This window comes from Salmo salar, chromosome 01 (assembly GCF_965601325.2).
Source record: "Salmo salar chromosome 01, fSalSal1, whole genome shotgun sequence".
Taxonomy (NCBI): domain Eukaryota; kingdom Metazoa; phylum Chordata; class Actinopteri; order Salmoniformes; family Salmonidae; genus Salmo; species Salmo salar.
The window spans coordinates 132,094,892-132,122,051 of record NC_138291.1 but is presented as its reverse complement, the minus strand read 5'-3'; positions in this window follow the sequence as shown (position 1 = coordinate 132,122,051).

The following is a 27,160-nucleotide window of genomic DNA, read 5'->3' as shown; positions in this document are numbered from 1 at the left end:
CATCTGCATTGCTTGCTGTTTGGGGTTTTAGGCTGGTTTTCTGTATAAGCGCTTTGTGACATCTGCTGATGTAAAAATGGCTTTATACATACATTTGATTTGATTTAGTGGGAGAGAGAGAGCGAAGATTGCGACGGTGCATGACCATCTGGGTAGGGGCTGAGTGGCTAGGGTTGGAGGAAAGGAAACACAGTAGTGATCAGAGACCTGGAGGGGGGATTACAGTGAGATTAGTCGGTGAACAGCCTCTAGTAAAGATGAGGTCAAGCATATTACCTGCCTTGTGAGTGGGAGGGGACTGGGAAAGGGTGATGTCAAAAAAGGCAAAGAGGGGAAAGAAAGAGTATGAAAAAATGAATCCAAGGCAGGCATTGGGAGGTTGAAGTCGTCAAGTACAGAAAGCAGTGAGCCATTGTCTTGTGAGTGGGAGGGGACTGGGAAAGGGTGAGGCCAAAAAAGGCAAAGAGGGGAAAGAATTGGAAAAAAGGAATCGAAGGCAGACGTCGGGAGGTTGAAGTCACCAAGTACAAAAGCAGTAAGCCATCATCAGGAAATTAGCTTATCGCTGTGTCAAGCTCATTGAGGAACACCTGGTGGGTAGAAGACAACAATGTTAAAACCTCTTTGGGCTAGGCGTGCCGCTAGCGACCCACCTCGACAACATCCGGTGAAATTGCAGAGCGCAAAATTCAAAATACAAGTGTCATGAAAATACAAGTGTCATACATCATCTAAAAGCTTAACTTCTTGTTAATCCAGCCGCTTTGTCAGATTTCAAAAATACTTTACGGCAAAAGCATACCATGCGATTATCTGAGGACAGCGCCCCGCATACAAAAGCATTAAAAACATTTTCCAAACCAGCAGAGGCGTCACAAAAGTCAGAAATAGCGATAAAATAAATCACTTACCTTTGAAGATCTTCCTTTGTTTGCAATCCCAAGGGTCCCAGCTACACAACAAATGGTCGTTTTGTTCGATAAAGTCCTTCTTTATATCCCAAAAAAGTCAGTTTAGTTGGCGCGCTTGATTCAGTAATCCACCTGTTCCACTCGTTCTACATGCAGACAATGGAATCCCAAAAGTTACCGGTAAACTTCGTCCAAACAAGTCAAACAACGTTTCTAATCAATCCTCAGGTACCCTAATATGTAAATAAATGATCAAATTTAAGACGGAGAATAGTATGTTCAATACCGGAGATAAATAATGAGTCCAAATGAGAGCCACCCTGAAAAACTCCAAATTCTAGCTCATTTTTTCAAAAAACAAGCCTGAAACCCTTTCTAAAGACATCTAGTGGAAGCCATGGGAACTGCAATCTGGGAGGATTTCCTTTGAATATCCCATAGACAAGCATTTGAATGGGTGGTGACCTCAAAAAAAAAATCTGGATGGATTGTCCTCAGGTTTTTGCCTGCCATATCAGTTCTGTTATACTCACAGACATTATTTTAACCGTTTTTTGAAACGTCAGAGTGTTTTCTATCCAATACTACCAATTATATGCATATCCTCAGTTCTGGGCCTGAGTAACAGGCAGTTTACTTTGGGCACGTCAGTCATCCGAACTTCCGAATACTGCCCCCTAGCCCTAAGAAGTTGTTTAAGCTTGAGTGGACAAGTGACAGTGAAAGCATGGAATTCAAATAAGGAGCTGGACAGGTGAGCGAGGGAGAACAAAGAAAATCTCCATTTAGGATAAATTAGTAGCCCTGTGACACCACTGCGACAACCAGATGCTCTCGGACTATGAGAGAAAACGTAGTCAGATGAAGAGAGAGCAGCTGCAGTAGCCATGTTCTCTGAGGTGATGCATGTTTCCATCAGGGCCAAAAAGTGTGTGGCGTTCTTGACCGCAGATCGTCAGTTCCAAACGCTGCCAGAGACCAGGAATTCAACATGGCTTGTGCATGCAGGGTACACTAAATTAGAAGGGTTGCAGCTAAGAGACCTTCTGTAAAGCCTACAGGGAGAGGAGGGAACTGGGATAGAAAACACACACACATAGTTGCCAAAGCTACAAAATTACAAAATTAGATAATATGACTAGGTAAGATATTCAAGTGGTGTGGAGCTTTCCTCTCTTTCCTTCCTCACGCAACTCTGCAGAACAGCTCGGCAGAACAGTCTGTTTCAGCGACGGTTACAGTTTTGCGACGAGACTGCCGCTTACAGCTGCCTCTGAGGAAACAGAGGAAACTGATGTACTAATAATAAATGCTAATTGCCTTGCAAAGGTGAAGAGCACACCTCCCGGTACTAATTGCTGATTGCCTAGGAGAGATAGATAATTAGCAAAGGTGGTCGCCTCTTGTCTTTCGTTAACAAGTGCTGTAACATGGAGATATGGCCATGTGAGAACACTAACCTTAACCTGTTAGGGCTAGGGGGCAGTATTGACACGGCTGGATAAAAAACGTACCCGATTTAATCTGGTTACTACTCCTGCCCAGTAACTAGAATATGCATATAATTATTGGCTTTGGATAGAAAACACAGTTTCTAAAACTGTTTGAATGGTGTCTGTGAGTATAACAGAACTCAAATGGCAGGTCAAAACCTGAGAGATTCCTTTACAGGAAGTGGCCTGTCTGACCATTTATTGTCTTTCTTTGACATCTCATTCCATTACAAAGGATCTCTGCGGTAACGTGACACTTCCCACGGCTCCAATAGGCTCTCAGAGCCCGGGAAAAACCTGAATGTCGTCATTCCAGCCCCAGGCTGAAACACATTATCGCCTTTCTCAAGTGGCCGATCAAGGGACTGTGAGCTTAGGCGTGTGCACTGGCCGCCCCCGTCTTTGTGTTTTTTCCTCTGTTTACCGAAAAGGAGATTCCCGGTCGGAATATTATCGCTTTTTTACGAGATAAATTGCATAAAAATTGATTTTAAACAGCGGTTGACATGCTTCGAAGTACGGTAATGGAATATTTAGAATTCTTTTGTCACGAAAAGCGCCATGTGCGCGACCCTGATTTACCATTTCGGATAGTTTCTGGAACGCACGAACAAAACGCCGCTATTCGGATATAACGATGGATTATTTTGGACCAAACCAACATTTGTTATTGAAGTAGCAGTCCTGGGAGTGCATTCTGACGAAGACAACAAAAGGTAATCAAACTTTTGTAATAGTAAATCTGATTTTGGTGAAGGCTAAACTTGCCGGGTGTCTAAATAGCTAGCCCGTGATGGCTGGGCTATGTACTTAGAATATTGCAAAATGTGCTTTCACCAAAAAGCTATTTTAAAATCGGATATATCGAGTGCATAGAGGAGTTCTGTATCTATAATTCTTTAAATAATTGTTATGCTTTTTGTGAACATTTATCATGAGTAATTTAGTAAATTGTTAGTAAATTCCCCGGAAGTTTGCGGGGGGTATGCTAGTTCTGAACGTCACATGCTAATGTAAAAAGCTGGTTTTTGATATAAATATGAACTTGATTGAACAAAACATGCATGTATTGTATAACATAATGTCCTAGGGTTGTCATCTGATGAAGATCATCAAAGGTTAGTGCTGCATTTAGCTGTCTTCTGGGTTTTTGTGACATTATATGCTAGCTTGAAAAATGGGTGTCTGATTATTTCTGGCTGGGTACTCTGCTGACATAATCTAATGTTTTGCTTTCGTTGTAAAGCCTTTTTGAAATCGGACAGTGTGGTTAGATTAACGAGAGTCTTGTCTTTAAATAGCTGTAAAATAGTCATATGTTTGAGAAATTGAAGTAATAGGATTTTTAAGGTATTTGAAAATCGCGCCACGGGATTCAACTGGCTGTTGCGTAGGTGGGACGAATTCGTCCCGCCTAGCCCAGAGAGGCTAAACCTATCAATTTGGGTATCCATTTTTTACAATTATTTCTCACTGATATGGAAGATAAGGTCCTTATGATTCCAAAACCATACCGCAAGCGACTAGTGTTAATGTTCAGATTGAGCATTGGTGCTTTTAACAAAACTCCCCTGTACAGAAGACGCCTTTCTTTCAATTACTTTTGTTTAGTGTAATGGAACAGAGTTATTATCAAGGGCTAGTTGGATCCCCTGATCCACCTCCCCTATCCTCTTCGTGGCATGCTTTGGGCAGGTCTGGCATTAGCATGACTCATACATATCAAACAAAGGCTGTGTGAGGTGTCCATTAAGGTAAGGTGGTGTCCAGTCAGATCAATGGTCAGGGGTTGGAGTGGGAGTGGATTTGAGGGCTGGGGTGTAGGGCACTCACCTGGTGGGCTGATCCTCACTTCATCCACCACCTATGGTAGCTAGCACCAATTTAAGGGGATGTTCGGATTTCGCACATTGGTCTTTGCAGTCGGAATGTGACAAGTCTCATCCCTACTTTTTATATTACAAATGGTGATTGAGTGAGCATGTGGTTGAACAAAGTGGAGCTCTCTGTTCTGGGTCTAGTTAATAATATATGCCATTTACCAGACGCTTTCATCCAAAGCGGCTTACAGTCATGCATGCATACATTATTAGGATGGATGGCCCCAGCTGGAATCAAACTTCTGATTCTGGTGTTACAAAAGCCATGCTCTACCAACTAACCACGGTGATCCTTAGTCAAGAAATGTAAGAAAAGTGCCCGAAATGGAGTGCCATAGGGAAGTTGTCCAGTAAGAAATGCTTGTTTTTGTTTTCTGTTGTGTAATGTTTCACTACGGTGTGCCCTAATGAACATGAACCTGGTGAAATAAGTTTAAGGGATCATCAACCCACCGTTAGGAGATGTATCCAAAACAGCCCATTGGGTTCGGAGGCTGTGTTAAACTGAGCCTTCATGTCCACAAAGATAAAGGTGTTAAGTGGCTGAAGATGGAGCAGATTAGATGTTCTACTATGTCAGATGTTCTACTAGATGATCTACTGTTTTAGGGGCACATTCTCACTGGCCCCTGATCTCCTTCTAATAGGTCAGCTTAAGCCACTGATAATAAAGCCACTGTACAAACTCCTACCATGTTAATGGCTTTATGCCTATAAATGTGTTGCAAATCTGTTCATTGAATCAATTAAATGCATATTGGTGACTAGCTAACATAAAGGGCAATCACATGACGGCAGTACATTTGATTTAAAGCCTACATCCATTTCCTGGGTGTATTGAATTCTGTCTAACCACAAACATTGACTTCTCCTCCGAGCTTAGGGACTATGAGAAAATGTGGTGTAAGGGATTCACATGGGATGGAGAAGAGCGGAGAGGGTTGGATAATATATTTTTTTAAATTCTTGATATAGTACATTTGCAGACCACAGCTGTAAAACGAACATCAAGTAAAAATATGCATTTATTTTTTTGGTGCTGAAATATGCGTGTGGCAATAGCTGTCCTCCCTAGGAACAATGGAATCTGACTCATAGCCAATAACAGTTCCTCGTTCCTCTGGACCCCCTCCTTTCTCCCTCAGAGCAGAAATAGACAAAGACAGGGTCACAGCACTCCCCAATATGAGCACTCTACAATAACTTTCTGATGAAATTCCATTATAAACTCTATCAACGTTTTGATAACCATGTGTACTATATCAAGAAATGTTTTAAAAAAAATTATCCAACCCTTTCCGCTTCTCTCCATCCATGTGAATCCCTTACACCACATTTTCTCATAGTCCCTAAGCTCTACACAAACAAACAAGCATCCCAAGTCAGCAAAGAGATCCTGGGGAGTTCAGATTTCACTAGTGTCAGTCAGCTAACACCAAGTTAACACTTTTCAGACCTGTTACTTAAGTTTAAAGACAAATTCACTGGGGCACATCGCAGTCACTGAGCATGAAAAGTGTAGAGGGACATGTGCTAACAGCGTTAGCATGACAATTACAGCGTGTGTCAGGGTGATTTGACAGATTCTCACGCTGGGGCAATACAAATGCACCGCTAGTCCCACATGTCCATACACATTTACTTTCATGTAGAAAATGCTTCACGCTCACCTTCAATCTTGTCTCTCTCTCTCTCTTTCTCTGGTTACCCAACAGTTCCCACACACCTTGTACATTGATCTCCCTTTCCTGGCACATGTCCATTTAGCTGTCACAGTATAATAAAGAGGAGTTGTGCTGTAATAACAAAATAAGCTGTGCCCCCGGGTGCTGAAACTGCACAGTTACTCTCTGGCAGTTTCACTTGCCCTGAGAGGAGGGAAAAAAGGCTGCACCCTGTAAGCTTTTGGCAAGGATCCCAATGTGTCTACATGTGCAATATACAGTGCATTCGGAAAGTATTCAGACCCCTTGACTTTTTCCACATTTTGTTACATTACAGCCTTATTCTAAAATTGATTAAATTGCTTTTTTTTCTCTCATCAATCTACACACAATACCCCATAACAAAAAAGCAAAAACTGTTTTTTTTTAACATTTTTGCAAATGTATTAAAAATAAAAGCTGAAATATCACATTTACATAAGTATTCAGACCATTTACTCAGTACTTTGTTGAAGCATCTTTGGCAGCGATTACAGCCTCAAGTTTTCTCAAGCTTGGCACACCTGTATTTGGGGAGTTTCTCCCATAGTTCTCTGTAGATTCTCTCAAGCTCTGTCTGGTTGGATGGGGAGTGCTACACAGCTATTTTCAGGTCTATCCAGAGATGTTTGATCAGGTTCGAGTCTGGGCTCTGGCTGGGACACTCAAGGACATTCAGAGACTTGTCCCGAAGCCACTTGGCATTCAGGCCAGAGTTCAATCTTGGTTTCATCAGACCAGAGAATCTTGTTTCTCATGGTCTGAGCGTCCTTTAGATGCCTTTTGACAAACTCCAAGCGGGCTGTTATGTGCCTTTTACTGAGGAGTGGCTTCCGTCTGGCCACTCTATCATAAAGGCCTGATTGGTGGAGTGCTGCAGAGATGGTTGTCCTTCTGGAAAGTTCTCCCATCTCCACAGATGAACTCTGGAGCTCTGTCAGAGTGACCATCGGGTTCTTGGTCACCTCCCTGACCAAAGCCTTTCTCCCCCGATTGCTCAATTTGGCCAGGTGTCCAGCTCTAGGAAGAGTCTTGGTGGTTCCAAACGTCTTCTATTTAAGAATGATGGAGGCCACTGTGTTATTGGGGCCCTTCAATGCTGCAGAAATTTGTTGGTACCCTTCCCCAGATCTGTGCCTCGACACAATCCTGTCTCGGAGCTCTATGGACAATTCCTTCGAACTCAAGGCTTGGTTTTTGTTCTTACATGCATTGTCAACTGTGGGACCTTATATAGACAGGTGTGTGCCTTTCCAAATCATATCCAATCATTTGAATTTACCACAGGTGGACTCCAATCAAGTTGTAGAAACATCTCAAGGATGATCAATGGAAACAGGATGGACCTGAGCTCAATTTCATGTCTCATAGCAAATGGTACTAATACTTTTTTTTTTTACATTTAGAAACATTCCTAAAAACCTGTTTACACTTTGTCATTATGGGGTATTGTGTGTAGATTGATTTGGATTTAAAAAAAACTATTAATCCATTTTAGAATAAGGATGTAACGTAACAAAATGTCGAATGTACTATTTATTAGGCCCACTGTCACGTCCTGACCAGTATAGGGGTTATTGGTTATGGTAGTTTAGTCATGACATGGCAGAGGGTATTTGTTTTATATGGTTCGAGGGTTATGTGTATGTAGGGGGTATTGTATTTATGTGTTCCGGGGTTTTTGGTGTATGTTCTTGTTTTGGGTTTCTAGGTTTTCTAGGTTTTGTATTTCTTTGTTGGCCTGGTGTGGCTCTCAATCAGGAACAGCTGTACATCGTTGTTCCTGATTGGGAGTCATACTTAGGGAGCTTGTTTTCACCTGTCTGATTGTGTGTAGTTGTATTTTGCACTGCTGTTATTATTAGCCTGTGAAACTGTCGGTCTTTGTTTATTGTTTTCGTGTTCACTTTAATTAAAATAAATAATGATGAGCACGCAACCCGCTGCGCCTTGGTCCCCTTCTCTCTTCAACGACGGCCGTGACAGAACTACCCACCAAAAAACGGACCAAGCAGCGTGGAGGGGAGCAGCACCAGGAGTGGAGGAAGCAGCGTGCTCGGGAGGTGATGGCATCCTGGTCGCTGGAGGAATTGGAGGGATGAATAAACTGGACTTGGGAACAGCTATTTGACCATTGCAACAACCTGCTGGGGAAGCAGGTGGAGGTGAAGAGGCAGCCCCAATCATTTTTTGGGGGGGGCACACAGGTAGTTTGGCGGGGCCAGGATTAAGCCCCAAGACAACTCCCCGTGCTTATAGGAAGCAGCCTGTCATTAGTCAGGTCCCGTGCTATGGGGTGATACGCATACAAATACGCAACCACCCTGTCCGATTTCAAAAAGGCTTTACAACGAAAGCAAAACATTAGATTATGTCAGCAGAGTACCCAGACAGAAATAATCAGACACCCATTTTTCAAGCTAGCATATAATGTCACATAAACCCAGAAGACAGCTAAATGCAGCACTAACCTTTGATGATCTTCATCAGATGACAACCCTAGGGCATTATGTTATACAATACATGCATGTTTTGTTCAATCAAGTTCATATTTATATCAAAAACCAGCTTTTTACATTAGCATGTGACGTTCAGAACTAGCATACCCCCTGCAAACTTCCAGTGAATTTACTAAATTACTCACGATAAACGTTCACAAAAAGCATAACAATTATTTTAAGAATTATAGATACAGAACTCCTCTATGCACTCGATATGTCATATTTTAAAATAGCTTTTCGGTGAAAGCACATTTTGCAATATTCTCAGTAGATAGCCCGGCATCACAGGGCTAGCTATTTAGACACCCAGCAAGTTTAGCACTCACCAAAGTCCGATTTACTATAAGAAAAATGTTATTACCTTCGGTGTTCTTCGTCAGAATGCACTCCCAGGACTTCTACTTCAATAACAAATGTTGGTTTGGTTCAAAATAATCCATAGTTATATCCAAATAGCGGCGTTTTGTTCGTGCGTTCAAGACACTATCCGAATGGTAAAGAAGGGTGACGAGCACGACGCATTTCGTGACAAAAAAATGGTAAATATTCCATTACCGTACTTCGAAGCATGTCAACCGCTGTTTAAAATCAATTTTTATGCCATTTTTCTCGTAAAAAAGCAATAATATTCCGACCGGGAATCTGCGTTTAGGTAAAATGACGAAAGAAAATAAAGCATGGGGTCGACTCGTGCACGCGCCTAAGCCCATTGTCCTCTGATCGGCCACTTGCCAAAGGCGATAATGTGTTTCAGCCAGGGGCTGCCTCGATATCATTCAGCTTTTTCCCGGGTTCTGAGAGCCTATGGGAGCCGTAGGAAGTGTCACGTTACAGCAAAGATCCTCAGTCTTCAATAAACAGAGACAAGAAGCTCAAGGAATGGTCAGAGAGGGCACTTCCTGTAAGGAATCTTCTCAGGTTTTTGCCTGCCATATGAGTTCTGTTATACTCACAGACACCATTCAAACAGTTTTTGAAACTTTAGGGTGTTTTCTATCCAAAGCCAATAATGATATGCATATTCTAGTTTCTGGGCAGTAGTAATAACCAGATTAAATCGGGTACGTTTTTTATCCGGGGAAGTGGCCTATAAGACAGGGAAATGATGTGCATATATCGAAGCAACATCTCAAGACATCAGTCAGGAAGTTACATTTTGGTCGCAAATGGATCTTCCGAATGGACAATGACCACAAGCATACTTCCAAAGTTGTGGCAAAATAGCTTAAGGACAACAAAGTCAAGGTATTGAAGTGGCCATCACAAAGCCCTAACCTCAATCCTATAGAAAATGTGTGGGCAGAACTGAAAAAGCATGTGCGAGCAAGGAGGCCTACAAACCTGACCCAGTTACACAAGCTCTGTCAGGAGAAATGGGCCAAAATTCACCCAACTTATTGTGGGAAGCTTGTGGAAGGCTACCTGAAACGTTTGACCCAAGTTAAGCAATTTAAAGGCAATGCTACCAAATACTAATTGAGTGTATGTAAACTTCTGACCCACTGGGAATGTGATGAAAGAAATAAAAGCTGAAATAAATCATTCTCTCTCCTATTATTCTGACATTTCACGTTCTTAAAATAAAGTGGTGATCCTAACTGACCTAAGACAGGGATTTCTTACTAGGATTAAATGTCAGGAATTGTGAAAAACTGAGTTTAAATGTATTTGGCTAAGGTGTATCTGAACTTTCGACTTCAACTGTATGTTTAAATATATTATAGCAATGTTATAACATACCAGACAGAGGAGGGATGTTTTTTAAGATGTTGGGTTTTTGAATAATAATCTGGTGTCATGACTGGCAAGACTGTTGTCTATAAGATCATGGGTTGACTTGAATGTGTTAACTTGACTGTAGATTGAAAGGGAAGTGAGATTGGGCCTGTGGTCTGAGTTTGCTGGTGGTCTAGAGCCATGTTCCCTCTAAACTGCGTTGCAGTAGCCCCGAGACCACGAAATATCCACCCACAGAGAGAAGCACAAGATTGAACTTCACTCAACTTTCCAAAGCAGTGGTCACTAACCCGATCGACTGGATGATCTCCAAGGCATTCCTCGTCAATCGCCGAGCATTTCTGTTAAAAAACAACAATGATAAAGCCTTGTATTCCTATTATTTATTTATTTTTGTCTCAGGCTGTTGACGGTAGGTGCACCTGATTCAGGAAAGCGAACTGTTGCCATTTTGAACCATTTCATGTGTCTGAAGGCACAAACTCTGCCTTCCCGGCAGGCCCAGGGAGCAAATCAAGTTCACTATATGCCTACCTCTGGCCAATCGGATGGTTCAGATTACTGTGTCTGCAGTAACGTAGCAGGCATCAACGAAAGCTACAGCAAAGTTGACACTGTGAGATTTCAAAATGTTTAAAACCATGACTAGAGAGAGACTGTCAACGAATACAGCAAGGAGCTGCTGTTTTTATGAGTGAGTTCATGTTTAAGTTCTTACTCAGCACTGTCAACACTTTGTATTCAACACTTTTATAAGTCATAAAATAGGCGTTTTTCCTATTTCCACTCAGTGCTACAACAAGCACTGCAGCAGTAATGAATTTAGGAGGAAAGTGTATCTTTAGGCTTGGGTCTTTTTTAATATCAAGGAATATTTCACTTTCTCTGTTCATAGGAGTAACAACATGAATTCGTACATGAGGCAGAAATAATGCGGTGCGACTTCATTTTCGCCATCAGCTGGAAGACGGTTTCCTTTTTTGGTCAGTGTCAGTGGTCAGTGTCAATCTGCTGCTCTCTCCCTCCACAGAGACTGACCATCAGCCCAGTAAAATAAAAATAAAATATGATTTAATTAAATGTATGCTCACTCAGCTGTGCTTCACAAGTAATACAACAGTAATATAACAACGGATATATAATACAACAACGGGTGTGATCATATAGGCTACCTCAAATTTTGAAATATATATATATTTTAATGCATTGGCAGGGCAATTCAAGCAAAGCCAAAATGCAGTGATAATGTATTGGGCCTATAGCTTACTGCACAAACCTCATTGCTACAGTACAGTGTTTTTAATTGGTTAATGTTGCATAAGCTTACTTTTTTTAAGTCAAGTAAAAAAAAATCTGAGCAGTAGATCTCGGATTTAGAGGAGGCTGGTGGGAGGAACTATAGGAAGACAGGCTCACTGTAATGGCTGGGATGGAATTTATGGAATGGAGTTATGTGGTTGACATGTGGTTTCCATTTGTTTGATATGCTTGATACCATTCCATTTATTCCATTATTGCCATTGGTTAAGTAAGCGCGTTTTGAACACTTATGTTAACCTTTCTGCATATAACCTTTTTCGACAAGACAGATCTTCCAAAGGTGGTGGTGTGGCAGTCTTTACCAAGGAACACCTTCAGTGCGCGGTTGTCTCCATCAAGTCTGTCCCCAAACAATTTGATTTGCTGGTTTTAAGCATTAAACTTTCAAATAGTTGTTTGTTGAGGGTTGCTGGGTGTTATCGTCCACCATCAGCACCAGCTTGTACCCTACCTGCCCTAAGCTCTCTCCTGGCCCCTTACACTAAGTCTGAATGTGTCCTTTAAGGTGACCTGAACTGGGACATGCTTAAACCACCAGACCAAGTCCTAAAGCAATGGGACTCACTAAATATTTCTCAGATTATTACCAATCCCAAAAGGTATGACTCCAAACACCCAGAAAAGGCTTCTCTCCTTGATGTTATTCTCACAAATAATCACTGTTTTACAGCCTGTGTTCGTAATGGTTGCTCAGTGAAATGACCTGTCCTGATTTGTCATAGACGCTTGCTAAAAAACTGAGCAAGCCTTCCTTCATGACCTGGCCTCTGCAAATTGGTATAAAATCTGCTTCATCCCCTCTGTCGAAGACGCCTGGACCTTCTTTTTTGATATTTTCAGTGGTATTGTTAACAAACACGCCCCTATAAAGAAAAATATAATCAAAAACAGGTTCAGCCCCTGGTTCGACCGTGATCTTGCAGAATTACTCCACCTCAAGAATTGCATTTGGCGAAAGGCTCGGCACATGCATTCTCAGGCTGACTGGCTCTCGTTCAGGCAAATGAGAAATTAGTGCACTCAGGCTAACCGGAAGGCCAAAGTTAGTTACTTTAAGGAGCAGTTCTCTCTCTCTGGGTCTAACCCCAAGAAGTTCTGGAAAACGGTTAAAACCTCTTGCCGCTCGGATCCCGTAACCGGGATCAACAGCCAGTGAAAAAATCAGAGCGCCATATTCAAAACCAAATCTAATCATTTCTGTTTCTCAAACATAGGACTATTTTACACCATTTTATAGATACACTTCTCCTGAATCGAACCACGTTGTCCGATTTCAAAAAGGCTTTACAGCGAAAGCAAAACATTAGATTATGTTAGGAGAGTACATCGACAAAAACAACCACACAGCCATTTTCCTAGCAACTAGCATGCATCACAAATACCCAAAACACAGCTAAATGCAGCACTAACCTTTGACGATCTTCATCAGATGACACTCCTAGGACATCATGTTACACAATACATGCATTTCTTGTTCGATAAAGTTCATATGTATATATAAAAACAGCATTTTACATCGGCGCGTGACGTTCAGAAAATGTTTTCCCTCAAATACTGCCGGTGAATCAGCGCCACAATTTACAAAAATACTTGTCATAAACATTGATACAAAATTAAACTGTCATTCAAAGAATTATAGATGAACATCTCCTTTATGCAAATGCTATGAAAGATTTCAAAAAAGCTTCACGAGGAAAGCACTCTTTGCAATAATCTGAGTACTGAGCTCAGAAAAATACACTAGGCTATACAGATAGCCGCCATCTTGGAGTCATCTAAAATCATACATTGCATTAGAAATATTCCCTTACCTTTGATCATCTTCATCAGAAGGCACTTCCAGGAATCCCAGGTCCACAACAAATGTTGTTTTGTTTGATAAAGTCCATAATTTATGTCCAAGGAGATCAAGCTCATCCTAACTGTTATAGGCCAAGTTCTATTTTGCCCTGTTTATCAAAAGTGTTGGAAAAACTTGTCAATAATCAATTGACTGGCTTTCTTGATGTCTATAATATTCTCTCTGGTATGCAATCTGGTTTTCCGCTCAGGTTATGGATGTACCACTGCAATATAAAATGTGCCCTTGATTCCAAGCAATGCTGTGCTGCTATTTTTATTGACTTGGCTAAAGCTTTTGATACAGTAGACCATTCCATTCTTGTTGGCCGGCTAAGGAGTATTGGTGTCTCTGAGGGGTCTTTGGCCTAGTTTGCAGTGTATGAAGTTAGAACATCTGCTGTTTCAGCCAATGCCTGTCACCAAGGGAGTACCCCAAGGCTCGATGCTAGGCCCCACCCTCTTCTCAATTAACATCAACAACATAGCTCAGGCAGTAGGAAGCTCTCTCATCCATTTATATGCAGATTATACAGTCTTATACTCAGCTGACCCCTCTCCTGGATTTTGTTAAATGCTCTACAAAGCTTTCTTAGTGTCCAACAAGCATTCTCTACCCTTAACCTTGTTCTGAACACCTCCAAAACAAAGGTCATGTGGTTTGGTAAGAAGAATGCCCCTCTCCCCACAGGTGTGATTACTACCTCTGAGGGTTTAGAGCTTGAGGTAGTCACCTCATACAAGTACTTGCGAGTATGGCAAGATGGTAGACTGTCTTTCTCTCAGCACATATCAAAGCTGCAGGCTAAGGTTAAATCTAGACTTGGTTACCTCTATCGTAATCGCTCCTCTTTCACCCCAGCTGCTAAACTAACCCTGATTCAGATGACTATCCTACCCATGCTAGATTACAGAGATGTAATTTATAGATCGGCAGGTAAGGCTGCTCTCGAGTGGCTAGATGGTCTTTACCATTCGGCCATCAGATTTGCCACCACTGTTCCTTATAGGACACATCATTGCACTCTATACTCCTTTGTAAACTGGGCATCTCTGTATATTCGTCGCAAGATTCACTGATTGATGCTTATTTATAAAACCCTCTTAGGCCTCACTCCCCCTATCTGAGATAGCTACTGCAGCCCTCATCCTCCACATACAACCCCGTTCTGGCAGTCACATTCTGTTAAAGGTCTCCAAAGCACACACATCCCTGGGTCGCTCCACTTTTCAGTTCGCTGCAGCTAGCGACTGGAACGAGCTGCAAAAAACACTCAAACTGGACAGTGTTATCTCCATCTCTTCATTCAAATGACTCAATCATGGACACTCTTACTGACAGTAGTAGCTGCTTCGTGTGATTTATTATTTGTATCTACCTTCTTGCCCGTTGTGCTGTTGTCTGTGCCCAATGTTTGTACCATGTTTTGTGCTGCTTCCATGTTGTGCTGCTGCCATGTTGTGTTGCTCCCATGTTGTTGTCATGTTGTGTTGCTACCATGCTGTTTTGTCATGTGTTGCTGCCATGCTATGTTGTCGTAGGTCTCTCTTTATGTGGTGCTGTGGTGTCTCTTGTCGTGATGTGTGTTTTGTCCTATATATATATATATATATATATTTTATTTTTTTTATTTTATTTTTTTATATATATGCCCGTCCCTGCAGGAGGCCTTTTGCCTTTTGGTAGGCCGTCATTGTAAATAAGAATTTGTTCTTAACTGACTTGTGAAATTAAAACATTTAAAAAATAATTACAATGAGCCCGTTCTCCTATAGCTCCTACCAATAGCTTTCACTTCTCAGCTTGCATTTTGACTCAAAGTGATCTTGACTCTGTTCTAGAGTTTTCCCTGTTAACACTATCAACGTTTCCCTTTACTGTGGCAATTGTGATTTGAATCAACGCAAAATTAGTCACTTTCAATGCAACATACCGAAACAAAATAAACTGTCACACCCTGAACTGTTTCACCTGTCTTGTGCTTATCTCCAACCCCCACAAGTTGTCTCCCATTTTCCCACATTATCCCTTGTGTACTTATACCTGCGTTTTCTGTTTGTCCTGTTTGTCTGTTGCCAGTTCGTCTTGTCTAGTCTTACCAGCGTTTTTTCCCATTTTCCAGTATCTTCAGTTTCTGTTTTCTAGTCTTCCCGGTTCTGCCCATTCTGACTGCCCTGACCCTGAGCCTGCCTGCCGTTCTGTCCCTGTTTGACTCTGCATCGGATTACTGACCTCTGCCTGCCTTTGACCTGCTGTTGGCCTGCCCCTGTTTTGTAGTAAACATCTGAGATTCCCCTGTGTCTGCATCTGGGTCTTATCCTGAGTTCTGATAGTACAAACTGGCCATGACTGACCAAGCAGACTCGGACCAGTTTCGCAATGTCGTCTCCTCCCAAGGAGCCACCATTAGAAGACACAAGGAGTTACTTCAAAATCTTATGGAAAGATTCCAGAGCTTGGTGGAACGCTATGACTGCGCTTTTAATACATTGCTGGAGCAATTCCGCAGATTATCTATTAGGCAGCCAGCCACAACAGTAACCTTCCAGCCTCTCAGTAACCCTGCTGTCAGCAGCGCGTCTCCCCAGCCCAACCCGGCTTCCCGAGAACCCCGCTTACCACCTCCGGAGCGCTACGCTGGAGATTCGGAAAACTGTTGGGCATTTCTCTCCCAGTGCTCCTTCATCTTCAAGCTGCAGCCCTCTTTTCTCTCGGACCGCTGGAAGTTAGCGTGCCATTATAATGCTGATGTCCAGGAGGACTTCCACCTGGGCTACAGCAGTGTGGGAGCAACAATCCACCGTGTGCTTCAGTCTGGAGGAGTTCATGGTGGAGGTAAAAAAGGTGTTTGATTCTCCGTAGCCCGGGAGAGAGGCTGCTTGGAAGCTACTCCTACAGGGCTCCGGGCAGCCGAGCGGAAATGGAGGAAAACTCGCCTCCCTGCGGACCTGGCATCCTTTCACTCCCTCCTCTCTACATTTTCCTCTTCTGTCTCTGCTGCTAAAGCCACTTTCTACCACTCTAAACTCCAAGCATCTGCCTCTAACCCTAGGAAGCTCTTTGCTACCTTCTCCTTCCTGAATCCTCCTCCCCTCCCCCCCCCCTCCTCCCTCTCTGCGGATGACTTCGTCAACCATTTTGGAAAGAAGGTTGACGACATCCGATCCTCGTTTGCTAAGTCAAACGACACCGCTGGTCCTGCTCACACTGCCCTACCCTGTGCTTTGACCTCTTTCTCCCCTTTCTCTCCAGATGAAATCTCGCGTCTTGTGACGGCCGGCCGCCCAACAACCTGCCCACTTGACCCTATCCCCTCCTCTCTTCTCCAGACCATTTCCGGAGACCTTCTCCCCTACCTCACCTCGCTCATCAACTCATCCTTGACCTCTGGCTACGTCCCTTCCGTCTTCAAGAGAGCGAGAGTTGCACCCCTTCTGAAAAAACCTACACTTGATCCCTCCGATGTCAACAACTACAGACCAGTATCACTTCTTTCCTTTCTCTCCAAAACTCTTGAACGTGCCGTCCTTGGCCAACTCTCTTGCTATCTCTCTCAGAATGACCTTCTTGATCCTAATCAGTCAGGTTTCAAGACTGGGCATTCAACTGAGACTGCTCTTCTCTGTGTCACGGAGGCTCTCCGCACTGCTAAAGCTAACTCTCTCTCCTCTGCTCTCATCCTTCTAGACCTATCTGCTGCCTTTGATACTGTGAACCATCAGATCCTCCTCTCCACCCTCTCCGAGCTGGGCATCTCCGGCGCGGCCCACGCTTGGATTGCGTCCTACCTGACAGGTCGCTCCTACCAGGTGGCGTGGCGAGAATCTGTCTCCGCACCACGTGCTCTCACCACTGGTGCCCCCCAGGGCTCTGTTCTAGGCCCTCTCCTATTCTCGCTATACACCAAGTCACTTGGCTCTGTCATATCCTCACATGGTCTCTCATATCATTGCTATGCAGATGACACACAATTAATCTTCTCCTTTCCCCCTTCTGACAACCAGGTGGCGAATCGCATCTCTGCATGTCTGGCAGACATATCAGTGTGGATGACGGATCACCACCTCAAGCTGAACCTCGGCAAGACGGAGCTGCTCTTCCTCCCGGGGAAGGACTGCCCGTTCCATGATCTCGCCATCACGGTTGACAACTCCCTTGTGTCCTCCTCCCAGAGTGATAAGAGCCTCGGCGTGACCCTGGACAACACCCTGTCGTTCTCCACTAACATCAAGGCGGTGACCCGATCCTGTAGGTTCATGCTCTACAACATTCGGAGAGTACGACCCTGCCTCACACAGGAAGCGGCGCAGGTCCTAATCCAGGCACTTGTCATCTCCCGTCTGGATTACTGCAACTCGTTGTTGGCTGGGCTCCCTGCCTGTGCCATTAAACCCCTACAACTCATCCAGAACGCCGCAGCCCGTCTGGTGTTCAACCTTCCCAAGTTCTCTCACGTCACCCCGCTCCTCCGCTCTCTCCACTGGCTTCCAGTCGAAGCTCGTATCCGCTACAAGACCATGGTGCTTGCCTATGGAGCTGTGAGGGGAACGGCACCTCCGTACCTTCAGGCTCTGATCAGGCCCTACACCCAAACAAGGGCACTGCGTTCATCCACCTCTGGCCTGCTCGCCTCCCTACCTCTGAGGAAGCACAGTTCCCGCTCAGCCCAGTCAAAACTGTTCGCTGCTCTGGCACCCCAATGGTGGAACAAGCTCCCTCACGACGCCAGGACAGCGGAGTCAATCACCACCTTCCGGAGTCACCTGAAACCCCACCTCTTTAAGGAATACCTGGGATAGGATAAAGTAATCCTTCTAACCCCCCCTTAAAGATTTAGATGCACTATTGTAAAGTGGTTGTTCCACTGGATATTATAAGGTGAATGCACCAATTTGTAAGTCGCTCTGGACAAGAGCGTCTGCTAAATGACTTAAATGTAAATGTAAATGTAAATGTCAAGACTCCCGTAGTGTGGCAGACTATGCGGTCGATTTCCGGAAGGTGGCTGCTGAGAGTGCCTGGAACCTGGAATCCCTGCTCGCTGTGTTCCTTCATGGATTATCGGAGGGGGTTAAAGACAAGCTCGCAGCCCGGGAGCTGCCCATGGATCGCGACTCTCTCATCGCCTTGAACATACGGATCGATGGGTGGCTACGGGAAAGTTGGAGGGAGAGGAGGTCTGTTCCCAGTCACACTCGCTCATCCACTGATCCCACCTCGCCTCCGAGTAATCCCAGAGGTCCCCGGCATCTACATTACCAAGAGAATCCGAGATTACCCGAGTTCGCCCAGGAATCACAGAGGTCTGCCGACTCCTGTCTCCTGCCGAACGTTTACGCAGGCTGAACACCAAGAGCTGTCTGTATTGTGGAACTACAGGACATTTAATTTCTACCTGTCCATTAAAAAGACCAGGCTTATCAGTAGGTACGAGTACGCTGGTGGGCCATAGTGAGAATTTCCAATCTCCCATTACTTGTACCCCTCTCCATGCCATCCTGCTGTGGGGTAACCGGTCTAAATCTCTCCGGGTACTCATTGACTCTGGGCCCAAACAGAGTTTTATGAACGCTATACTGGTGTCAGAGCTGGGAATCCCCACTCAAACCCTCTCCATTCCCATGCATGTCAGAGCACTGTAGCACTTGAGTCTATGCAATTTCTGCTCATCGAATCTCCTCAAGTACCAATGGTTTTGGAGTTTTCATGGCTCCAGAGGCACAATCCCTTTATCGACTGGACTGTTGGTTCTATCAAGGTTTGCAGTCCATTCTGCTACGCTCATTGTCTGAAGTCAGCACAGCATGCCCTGGGACGTCTTGGGAAAAGGCTCAGAGCTCTCCGCCGTTCCCGCAGAGTACCAGGATCTCCGGGAGGTTTTCAACAAGACTGAGGCCACAGGGATTCCTCCTCATCGGCGTTATTGACCTTCTCTCTGGCATTACACCACCTCGGGGGCGGCTTTATTCCCTGTAGGGCCATAGACCAAGGCAATGGAAAGGTACATTGAGGACTCCCTGGCTGCAGGGTGTATCCATCCATCTGCTTCCCCGCCAACGAATCGACTACCGGGGCCTTAATGACATCACGGTTAAAAAACGTTGCCCGCTTCCACTCATCTCCTCATTTTCAAGCCTCTCCAGGGGGCTACGATCTTCTCGAAGTTGGATCTTTGGAACGCCTACCATTTGTTGCAGATACGGGAAGGAGATGAGTGGAAGGCAGACTTTAAAATGGCTAGTGGGCACTACTAATACCTTGTGATGCCATTCAGACTGACCAACGCTCCTGCAGTGTTCCAGGCCCTGGTTAACCTGTTGAGGACAAACGTTCCGCTAGCGGAACCCCATTCCGCCTGCGGAACCCCTAGCCAACAGCCAATTGCATCGCACGGCGCGAAATACAAAACCAACTAAATTACCACAATTCAATTTTCTCAAACAATCAACTATTTTACACCATTTTAAAGATAAGACTCTCGTTAATCTAACCACAATGTCCGATTTCAAAAAGGCTTTACAGAGAAAGAAAAACATTAGATTATGTTAGGAGAGTACATAGACACAAATAATCACACAGCCATTTTCCAAGCAAGCATATATGTCACATAAACCCAAACAGCAGCTAAATGCAGCACTAACCTTTGATGATCTTCATCAGATGACACTCCTAGGACATTATGTTATACAATACATGCATGTTTTGTTCAATCAAGTAAATATTTATATCAAAAACCAGCTTCACATTAGCATGTGATGTTCAGAACTAGCATACTCACCGAAAACTTCCAGTGAATTTACTCATGATAAACGTTCACAAAATACATAACAATTATTTTAAGAATTATAGATACAGAACTCCTTTATGCAATCGCGGTGTCAGATTTTAAAATAGCTTTTCGTGAAAGCACATTTTGCAATATTCTGAGTACATAGCTCGGCCATCACGGCTAGCTATTTTGACACCCACCAAGTTTGGGACAACCTAAACTCAGAATTACTATTAGAAAAATTGGATTACCTTTGTCACGAATCCCACCGAAGGTGGCTCCCCTGCCTGCTCAGGCGGCGCTCGGCGGTCGTCGTCAACGACCTACTAGCCGCCGCTGATCCCTTTTTCCTTTTCGTTTGGTATGTCTTATTGTTTGCACCTGTTCCTCATTTGGGTCTTTTGATTTTGGTTATTTAAGCCTGGTTAGCCCGCCCAGGTTTGTGCGGGATTATTTAGCGTCAGGTTGTGTTTTGTATTTGGATGTGCTGGCGATCTACTGCTGTTATATTTTATGCATGCTGTGCACCTGTTCTGGGCACTTTGCATTTTTTCCACGCCGGTTGTGTTGGCGTCGATCGTGTTGTGTTTTATTTAATAAACGCAAAGTTCCTTACCTCTGCTCTCTGCGCCTGACTCCTTCCACCACTCCTAGCAACTACTGACCTTTGCTGTTCTTCGTCAGAATGCACTCCCAGGACTTCTACTTCAACAACAAATGTTGTTTTGGTTCCAAATAATCCATAGTTATATTCAAATAGCTCTGTTTTGTTCATGCGTTCAGGTCACTATCCGAAGGGTGACGCGCGAGCGCATTTCGTGACAATTTTTTTTTAAATATTCCATTACCGTACTTAGAAGCATGTCAAACGCTGTTTAGAATCAACTTTTTATGCTATTTTTCTCGTAAAATAGCGATAATATTCCAACCGGGCAACGTTGTATTCATTCAAAGGCTGAAAGAAAAAAATGGAGTAGTCTCGTGACCGGGCATCTCCAGTCTCACTGTCCCCAGGCTGACCACTTACAAATTCTGCTGCTGTTCTTTGCCCAGAGACAGCAGACACCCCATTCCACTTTCTGGCGGCTTTAGAGAGCCAATGGAAGCCTTAGAAAATGTCACGTTACAGCACAGATGCTGTATTTTTGATAGAGATGCAACAGAAGGACAACAAATTGTCAGACAGGGCACTTCCTGTATGGAATCTTCTCAGGTTTAGCCTGCCATATGAGTTCTGTTATACTCACAGACACCATTCAAACAGTTTTAGAAATGTTAGAGTGTTTTCTATCCAAATCTACTAATTATATGCATATTCTAGTTTCTGGGCAGGAGTAGCAACCAGATTAAATCGGGTACGTTTTTTATCCGGCCGTGAAAATACTGCCACCTATCCCAAAGAAGTTAACATTGTTCTCCGTGACATGTTGAACCAGTTCGTGTTTGTCTACCTTGATGACATCCTTGTCTTTTCCTGCTCAGTACAAAAGCATGTCCTACACATCCGACAGGTCCTCCAGCGTGTCCCGGAGAAACAGCTTTTTCCATCGCTCCACCATCTCCTTCCTAGGATAAATCATCGCGGCAGGGAATATGCAGATGGACTTGACAAGGTGAGAGTGGTGGTGGATTGGCCTCAACCCACATCCAAAGTGCAGCTGCAACTCTTCCTGGGGTTTGGTCATTTCTACCGCCATTTCATCCAGTGTTACAGCACCCTGGCTTCCCCCCATTCAGCACTCATCTCTCCCAAGGTCCCGTTCACATTGTCTCCAGCTGCTGACCGGGCGTTCTCGGACCTCAAGCATCGATTCACTACAGCTCCCATCTTAATCCATCCGGATCTGTCCCGTCAATTCGTGGTGGAGGTCGACGCCTCGGACGTCAGAGTGGGGTCTGTCTTGTCCCAGCGTTCTGCCCAGGACCAAAAGCTGCATCCCTGCGCTTTCTTTTCCCATGTCTTAATACCACAGAGGAATTATGACGTTGGAAATCGAGAACTACTCAGTGAAGATGGCGTTGAAGGAATAGAGGCACTGGAACATCCATTCTTAGTGTGGACTGATCATAAGAACATGGAATATTTCCGCACTGCCAAGCACCTCAACTCTAGGCAAGCTTGATGGGCCCTGCTATTCACTCGATTCATCTTTACCATCTCCTACTGCCCGGGGTCCAATGTGAAGCCTGATGCGCTCTCACGCCTCTATAGTCCCGCTGCTACACCGTCGGACCCCAAGACCATCCTCCCTACCTTTTGACTAGCGGCTGCACTCATCTGGGGCATAGAGATGAGGGGACCCAGCTAACCGGATATTTGTCCCGACTCTGCCCGTTCCCCGGTCCTGGAATGGGCTCATTCCTCAAAACTTGCCTGACATCCTGGCTCCGGTCAGACCCTGGCTTTTGAACAACAATGTTTTTGGTGGCCCACCATGGTTCCTGACGTCTCTGCGTTGGTCGCCGCCTGCTTTGAATAAGACTCCGCGGCAAGCTCCGGCTGTTCTCCTTCAACCACTCCCTGTTCCTCACCGCCCCTGGTATCATATATCCCTGGACTTCGTCACCAACACCCTCCATCAGATGGCAACACCACTATCTTTACGGTGGTGGATAGGTTTTCCAAAGCTGCCCATTTCATTCCCCTTCCCAACCTAAGCCAAGGACACGGCCCAGCTCATGGTGTTCGTGGGTCTCAGTTCTCATCCCAGTTCTGGAAGGCATTCTGACTACTCATTGGGTCGTCGGCCAGCCTGTCCTCTGGTTTTCACCCCCAGTCTAACGGCCAGTCGGTGCGAGCCAATCAGGACCTGAAGACAGCTCTTTGTTGCTTCGTCTTCGCCATCCCAACCACCTGGAGCCAGCAACTCGTGTGGTTGGAGTACGCCTGCAACACACTTCCCTGCTCGGCCACTGGTCTCTCGCCCTTCGAGTCTTCCATGGGATATCAGCCCCGGCTCTTCCCTGAACAAGAGGAAGAGGCCAGCATACCCTCAGCCCAGATGTTCATCCGCCGCTATCACCGTACCTGAAAAGAGCCCGGTCCGCTGTTCTGAAGATCATCTCCAGGTATCGGCAACAGGCATCAGACCCCTGCACCCCACTATCATCTCGGGGAGATGTAATGGCTGTCCATTCAGGATCTGCCCCTCCGGGTGGAGTCCCGTAAACTTTCACCCCATTTTATTGTCCCTTTCCCCATCGCTTGTTACCCGAAGTGGAACAGAGGTACCCAAGAGCAGACGAGGAGACTGGGATGAAGTAACCAAGGTATTTATTGAAACACAGGGAGAGATGGAGTGCAAGTCAGGGGAAGCTCGGGCAGGTTGCTGGAAACCAGGTGCTGAGGCTGGAGCGAGAGTGGTTGAGACATGGTAAGCAGGTCCTGAGGGGAATCCAAGGGAGTAGTAGAGTGGAGAATCCAAGACAGAGTAGCGGGATGACAAGACGTGGGACTGGAGACAGGGACAAGAGTCAGAGCAGGCAGAACTGTAGCAGAGAGGAAAACAGCATCAGGCAAGGAAAACAGTCACAACAGGATAACAGGATCTGAATAGCAATAAACGGCTAGAAGTGTAGACTGACTGAGCAGAGATTACGATCTGGCAGCATGGAAGTGGCAGGGCTGAGTATTTGTAGAGTCTTGATTATGGAACAGGTTGCAGCTGGTGGGCATCTGCTCTGACTCCAGCACACCTGTCTCCACCCACACAATCACACACACAGAGGGAGAGGGAGAGAGTACAGGGGGAGTGCAGGCAGGTCAAGGAGACACAGGATGAGCAGTAGAGGGCGTTGTAGGAACAGATGTGACAGTACACCCACCTCTACGGGTGCCACCTGGCGCTGGAAGTTTGTGCTCAGCATACCTGAAATTTGCTCAGAGAGAACATTGGTCTAGAGACTCCTGACAGATTACAGGGCTATCACTGTATCAGGAACTTGTTGTTGAGCTTCTCTTGTGAAATAACATCCATACCTGGTTACAGTACTAAACAATCTTACCTGCCCCAATGTGGAACAGGCATGTTCAGCAAAATGACGGAACATTTATGCTTGCATGGTGTTACCTGTGATATTATTTGAATATTGTTGCATTATATACCATGTACATATGTCATAGATTAACCATTCTTTAATTAATTATTATATAATAAAGTCGTATAGAATATGGCACATACAGGCACATAGGGCATACAACACATATGGGGGAATTCCGACCCGAGTTAAGCTTGAGTAAATGGACCTTCCATTTGTACGCACACATCAGTCACTTTTCTCTCTACGGGTATTCTGACCTTGAACTTAAGCATGAAAATAGCATGAAATGAAGGTGTGGTAAAGGAGTGTCTACAGATACAGTACGCCATATTCTGACCTCGACTTAATTCCACTAATTTTACGTGCAAGGAAAACATGAATAAGGTTGAGCTAACCTTCTGGTTCCAAGTGGAAAAAGCATCTACTTTCTTTTTTACGATATAATCTCCATGCACTGTAATTAGGTAAATTGATAAGAGCTAGGTAAATTAGCAATCCATTTGGAGAAGGGGATTTTAAATATACCTAGCAATTTATGATCCCTGTAGACTAATGTGAAACCAGTCATATGGAATATGGAAGCAAACAGAAAATCCTATCAGCATGACAAGTGTTGTGATCCCTTTTCTATAGTAAAAGTATTCTATAAATCGCTGTGTGGTTATTCAGAGACCTGGGTGTTTCTCAGTTATATATTACAATTTGTATCAAGTTAAATATTAGCCACTATTGGGAGCCACCGTCACTATATACCCGCATAAATGTATAACTGTCACTTTAGTGTTAGTTTCCTTCAATTTGGAGCCTACATTTTGCATCGTTCTATTCCATTCTGTTTACCTTTCTTTCCTCTGTTACATCCATATACTTGTTCCTGAGGGTTGCAAGCAATAGTGGATAGTATTTGCAATAGCATTTGAATCATTATGAAACTAACCACACTAAGCAGTTTAAACCTGGATCCTGGCTACGGTTCACGACGACAAGATGGTTGTCATACAGTTCCATGATTAGTGAGGATTAAGGTACAGTGCCCTCCACTAATATTGGCACCCTTGGTAAATTTGAGCAAACCAGGCTGTGAAAAAAAACATCTTTATTGTTTATCATCTTGGTCTTTCATTCAAAATGTACATAAAAATCAAACCTTTAATTAAAGTAAAATAATTGGAAGAAAAAATGTATTCTTATCATGAAACAAATATTTTTCTCAAATGAGTGCCACAATTACTGGCATCCCTTCATTCAATACTTTGTGCAACCTCCCTTTGCCAAGATAACAGCTCTGAGTCTTCTCCTATAATGTGTAATGAGATTGGAGAACACATGACAAGGGATCTGAGACCATTCCTCCATACAGAATCTCTCCAGATCCTTCCGATTCTGAGGTCCACGCTTATGGACTCTCCTCTTCAGCTCATCCTACAGGTTTTCTATGGGGTTTATGTCAGGGGACTGGGATGGCCATGGCAAAACCTTGATTCTGTGGTCAGTAAACCATTTTTGTGTTGATTTTGAAGTGTGCTTTGGATCATTGTCCTGCTGGAAGATCCAACCACGGCCCAGATTAAGCTTCCTAGCAGAGGCAGTCAGGTTTTGATTTAATATCTGCTGGTACTTGATAGAGTCCATGATACCATGTATCCTAACAAGTTGTCCGGGGCCTTTGGAAGAAAAACAGGCCCACAACATCATATATCCACCACCATACTTCACAGTGGGGATGAGGTACTTTTCTGCATTGATTTCTTTCTGTCTATGCCAAACCCACCTCTGGTGTTTGTTTCCAAAAATCTCTATTTTGGTCTCACCTGACCATAGAACGTGGTCCCATTGAAAGTTCCAGTAACGTTTGGCAAACTGTAGGCGCTTGATTTTGTTGTTTGATGACAGCAAAGGCTTTTTTTTATGGCAACCCTCCCAAACAACAATTTTCTGACCCCATGACCCAACTAATGTCTGCAATTCTCCAGCTGTAGTTTTGGAGATTTTTTTGAGCCACTCAAACCATCCTCACAGTGCGTGGGGTCAATATAGACACACGTCCCCTTTTAACATCTACTGTTGCTTTAAACTTCTTCATTATTGTCCTGATAGTGAAAATGGGCATTTTTAACCTTTTGAGCTATTTTCTTATAGCCATTTCCTGATTTGTGCAGCTCAACAACCTTTTGTCGCACATCATTATTGTATTCTCGGGTCTTTCCCATAGTGAAGGATGACAATGGGAACTTGGCCTGTGTGTCATCTCATATTTATACCCCAGTAAAACAGGAAGTCATGGCTTACCACTTAAGTGTTCCTAATCACTCAGGTGAACTTAAAAACGTAAAATATGAATATACTTCAGATTTTACTCATAAGAACTTATAGGGGTGCCAATAATTGTGGCACATGTTTCGGAGAAAAATATTTTATTTATTTCTCTTTTTTTTCATTAAAGGTTTGATTTTGGTGAATATTTTGAATGAAAGACCAAGAGGATAAACAGAAAAGAAAAATGTTCACAGCCCGTTTTGCTCATGTTTAACAAGGGTGCCAATATTAGTGGTCATATCCTGCGGTGGCCAGAATCACCGGGTCGCCCTCCAGTGTCCCCTGGCCCTGGTTCACATTCATTCAAAATATTCACCAAAATCAAACCTTTAATTAAAAAAATTTATGTGGAATAAATAAAATATTTTTCTCCGAAACATGTGCCACAATTATTGGCACCTCTATAAGTTCTTCTGAGTAAAATCTAACTGAAGTATATTCATATTTTACGTTTTTTAAGTAGATTTATAGAACTATTGTACTTTTTTCCCACATTTCAATATTGCATACATTGAAATTGAAAATGGCACTTTCAGGATGAATCAAACCAACTGTATTATTGATTGATCAATATATTTAGTGTGTAAAGGCTCTCCAACCAATTTTTTTATGATTCATACATACTTTTCTAACCCTAAAATGTCCCTAA